Source organism: Lotus japonicus, chromosome 6 (assembly GCF_012489685.1).
Source record: "Lotus japonicus ecotype B-129 chromosome 6, LjGifu_v1.2".
NCBI lineage: Eukaryota > Viridiplantae > Streptophyta > Magnoliopsida > Fabales > Fabaceae > Lotus > Lotus japonicus.
Window position 1 is genome coordinate 35,080,016 of NC_080046.1, and position 4,984 is coordinate 35,084,999.

Genomic DNA, 4,984 nt, shown 5'->3' on the forward strand with positions numbered 1-4,984 from the left:
TTAATTAATTAATCGGCGAAAATTCTTTGTGAAAATACACATGATTAGTTACTGTGTGACACTCGAAAAATCGGGGCGTTACACTTTGTATGGTCGAAAGTGTAGGACACCTTTGTGTTGGTATCAAGATGGGGAGAGTTTGTTAATTGGACCGGAAATTCTGCAACAGACGATTGAGAAGGTTAAACAGATCAGAGAAAAGATGAAAGCTTTTCAGAGCAGACAGAAGAGTTATGCCGATCAGCGGCGTAGGACCCTAGAGTTGGAAAAGGGCGACCATGTGTTTTTACGATTTACTCAGACTACCGGAGTTGGCCGGGCTATTAAGTCAAGGAAGCTCACGCCAAAATTCATTGGACCTTACCAGATCACTCGCCGTGTTGGGCCAGTTGCGTATCAGATCGCTCTACCACCATTTCTTTCCAACATTCATGATGTTTTTCACGTGTCGCAATTGAGGAAATACATTCCAGACCCGACACATGTGATCGAGCCAGACAACATCGAGTTGAAGGATGATATGACTTTTGAGGCACCGCTGATCAGCATTGGGGACAGAAGAGTGAAACAGCTGAGAGGAAAGCAGATTGCTTTAGTGAAGGTAATATGGAACAACGACACGAGTGATGCTACATGGGAGTTAAAAGACAAGTTCAAGGAACAGTATCCCGGACTTTTCACGGAACCCTAAAACGACTATGGTACTATCCTCAAGCAATTCCCGGACTTTTCAGTCCCAGATTTCAGAACTTGATTAAAGAATTATTTTTCTGACTCATGCGTAGGATCGGTGTAAGCGTGACAGGAGTTTGCTGTTTGGGAAAGTTTAATGAAGAAGAAAGTCCAGGAATTGCTTGAGGATAGTACCATAGTCGTTTTAGGAGTTAGTGCGAGTCGTCTGTGTAAGACCCGAAATTTAATAGACCGCTTATGTACTTAATTTCTTTAAATTAAGGTAACCCGTATTATTTATTAATTATTTTTGATTGAATATTATTCACGCCACGACGGCGGGAAATACCTTAAGGAATACTTTCCTTACAATCATTTAATCGCGTGTTTATATTTATTATTTCTATATTATTTTCTTAACTCGAATCTAATCGCGATTCGGGAAAATTAATTAAGTAGTAATTAATTTCAATATTTTGATTTTATAAAGTCATTTAAAAGTAAGAATTTAATTATAATTATTTTTGTGTGTATTATTCTATTCTAATCTTAGGAATTTCTACTCTTTATTTATCTCTTTCTTTATGAAGAGATGACCTGCTCTAACAGGTCACCTTTGTTATTTACCTATGTTAGCCTATCAAACACCACAAAGGAATATTCTTTATTCCTTTTCTTTCTCAACCACTCATTCAAAATATTTATTTTTCCTCTCATCCTCACCACACATTCAAATTTCTGATCACACTCTCTCTCCACGTGGGCCCCACCCCACACCAATCAGAATTCAATACACTTTCTCTCCCCCATTCACTCCCTCACGCTCTCACTCTCTCATTCTCCCCTCCCACTTGACATCTCTCTCCCTTTCTCCTCCTTCACTTCTTCTTCCTCCATCTCTGCAACAAACACTTCCCTCCATGGCTGAGCAAAACGCTGCCACCCATGGCCAAGCCACCACCGCCACGAGCGCCCCTCTACTCACGGATGCCGCCACTAACTGCACCACCATCACTGTTCCTTCTTCTTCATCTCAAGGGAGCCACCATGAATGAACCACCACCACCTTGAGGCCACAGCCGCGAGCTCCTCTCCCTTGTTTCGCGAGCTCCGCCGCACCCCCACCACGTCCAGAAGCGATGAAGAGCTAGAGAAAAACAAAACCCTAAACCGCCACCTTCAAGCTTCGATCTCCAGCGAACCCCTTAGCTTTTGGAGAAACGAATACTACCACTGAACTCTCCTCATCATCAGCTTCAAAACCCCTAAAGAAATTTTGGATTCCGACCACCTTCGCCGGAAACCGCCGCCACCGCCGCCTCCGGCGTCTTCTCCGACAAGCTTTGTTCTAAGAAAGGATGTCAATTTCTTGAAGCTCTTGATCTCCTCTTCCTGAATCCAAGGCTCAATCATCATTAAGAGGTGATTATCCTTATCTATTTCATATTTCCCCTTTCAAACCCTAATCTTCTTAATTCATCTCCTAATCTCCTTATTCCTTGTTCTCTGCCACTGTGGCTTAGAGCTCGCTGGTCATCAGAGGAAGAGAAGGCCGTGACCAGAGGAAGAATTGAAGTTCAGCCCCACAGCTTGACAATTGAGGTAGTGGGAGAAAGACTGGAACACTTTATGCTCCTCTAAATAATATATCTCTTGTCCTTTGCTGTCCATGTACCTTGTAAAATTTAATGAATGAATGTAGAATAGTGTATGTGTGTGGTGTGAGTGATAGTGTTTGATTGTTGATTTTGGAGGGCTTTAGGGTTCAGCCCTTACTGTGCTTGAAAAGCATTTGCGAAAACACACATAAAACTGTTGTTGTTTTCGAAAGTAGTAGCCGCTGTTCTGTTAAAATCGTATGTTTCGGTTAAGATTTTAGAACTGTATTCTTCATAAAAGTTGTAGCTTTTTCCGTTAGCAAACTTTTGCCACTGGTTTCGTGTCGTTTCAATTTCTCTAGCTCAAGTTATACGCATTTTGGTGAGCACGGGTTAAGCTGTCCCGTTTCTCACGAACGGCTGTAGTATTTGATTTTTCGTGAATTTTGTACTTTGAATCTGGACTTAAAACTTTATGAGGATTTACAAAACCTGTAGATGAAGCTAGGATAAAAATATTAGATTTTTCAGAGTTTATTTGACGTATTTAAAAATTAGCTAAAGTCGCTGTACAGTTTATAATCGTTTGACAAAATTAGTTATCTCAAGTGAAAAGAGTTGTTTTAGGAAAAAGATGAGAAAACCTTTTATTTTAAAATTATATTACAATGTTTGGAGTAGGAAAACTTCTTTTGAAACTTGCTTACGTACATTGTTTATTTGTTTATGAAAATCAAGAACGTATGACTCTTTACGCACATTTATTCGTTAAAAAGTGATTGCAAAAAGTTTGAAAGTCGAACGAGTTTTTGGAGTGTTAGAGAATATGTGTTCGAATATTACCTCTTTATTGATGGACGTTTAGGAATAACGTGTACGGATAGAGATAGAACAATTAAGTTTGGATTTCCGATTGAGGAATTAGACTTTGAAAGGTATTAATTAGAATAGATTAAGTTGTGATTGCAATCTTGATGTTGGAAGATGACTTAGGATTGAATCTTGAATTCCAAGAAGTTTATGAGTTTTACTATAAATAATTGATTTTAGAAGGTCTAGATTTGAAACTTTGGAAGTTCGAGGACTTAGAAGTAATTAAGGGATTAATTGAGGACTAGAAGCCGTTTCTTAGAGATTGATGACTAATCTATAAGTTTGGGATTTTTGTAGAACCAAGGGGAGTTTCAAAGAGACTAAAGTCTTTGCCTAACGAGACATCCCGAGTTTAAGTTTAGGAGAAATGATTCGATTGTTTTGAAGGAGCTTATGAGTCTTGAATAAGTACATAATCATTAGGTAAGAAGAATTGTATGTCTTGGAAGTTAACTATGGTTTATGGATTACTTGATAAGAGTTAGTGGATTTGATAAGAATTGATAATGATACAACGTTGGCTTGAGGAATAGATTGTGAGAGCGAGTTGAGACATTAAGTTGTTGTAAGTGACTCGATAAATAAGTATTCTTTATTTGCTCTTTCTATTTTAACAAAGATATGAGTATTTGGTTTTAAAGCTGATTTACTAAGTCAAAAACTTTTGAAACATTGTTATTGTTTTGTTGTCATTATGATGACTTGTCTTAATTTCAGCGATTGATCCTAATGGTTTATAACCATTGCGAAGATTCAGTTTAACTTGTGTTTTCTTTGAGTCTTTTGCTTGAGGTTGTAGCTCTAGACTTAAGTAGTAAGTAGCGCAATTAGTGATTTCGTTCAGTATGCTTATGAAAGGTACGAAGAACGGAAGCACCTTGCATCGAAGCTACACAATGGAATAAAGCGAGTCTACACGGGGAAAGCAAATATGTGATTGGATTGGAGTTGCAACTTAGTAAGAGAGTTGGCTAAGGTGAGGGCAACTTACTAGCTATTGCTTTGTAGGCGTCGATTAATTCGACTTGATTATTGTTTTGAATATTAAATATTGCCTTGTTAGGGAATATTGCTTGGATATTGTTTATTGCCTTGAACTGGGAAATGTTTTTGGAGGCTTCGGCCGAGTGAACTTATATGAGACGTGTGTCTCCGTTCACTGAGAGGCTTCGGCCATTTACTGGTTTCTGTCTTATGATTCCCGCACCGTATTATTGTTTCATTTCTTATTGGAGCATGATATTGTTGAATTGATATCGAATTGTGCGTGTTGACGCGATTGCGGAGCATAGGACATTTGAGTTGATTTTGTTGATCTTTAAGGTTGAGAGGAAACCCTAGGCAGGCTCTGACGGAGGTCTGAGACCTGGCCCTTCTTTTGAACGCTTAGACTTTTCCCGGGGATTGTATTTGGGGGATTTGGGAAACTCAGAATAGTTAGAATTTGGGAACTTATGGAACTTGGATTTCAATAATAAACCTCATAATTTGATTAACTTAACTTGAACTGCTTTGATTAATTAACCAGACCTTTAGGGAAGCTTAAGAGTTGGAAATGATTGTGAAAAACGGGAAATAGTCGACAAGCCTTGAGTTTGGAGGTTTGTGGTGTTTGCCACGAGGGCAAACCACGGTGACGAGAGAAAGTCACCGAGTACTTTTAGTACCCTTGCTCGTTGGAGCTTCTATAGTGAAGTCGACATTGTCATGAGTTCTTGAGAATTGGTGGATGTAACACCCCGATTTCGGTGGCGTCACTTTAGTAACCAAAAGTAAACTTAATGCGGAAAAACGTGAATATATTTTTTTTTTTGATTATAACTAAGACAAGACTGAAATAA

The 4,984-nt window shown here is 38.7% G+C and overlaps 1 long non-coding RNA gene across 1 annotated transcript; it reads left to right on the plus strand.

Annotated features, from left to right (window-relative positions):
* The first annotated feature begins 1,314 nt into the window (after positions 1 to 1,314).
* Positions 1,315 to 2,570, plus strand: LOC130723756 (uncharacterized). Its single transcript, XR_009014346.1, has 2 exons — positions 1,315 to 2,094; positions 2,196 to 2,570. It is a non-coding gene; the product is annotated as an uncharacterized LOC130723756 (long non-coding RNA).
* Positions 2,571 to 4,984: the final 2,414 nt, after the last annotated feature.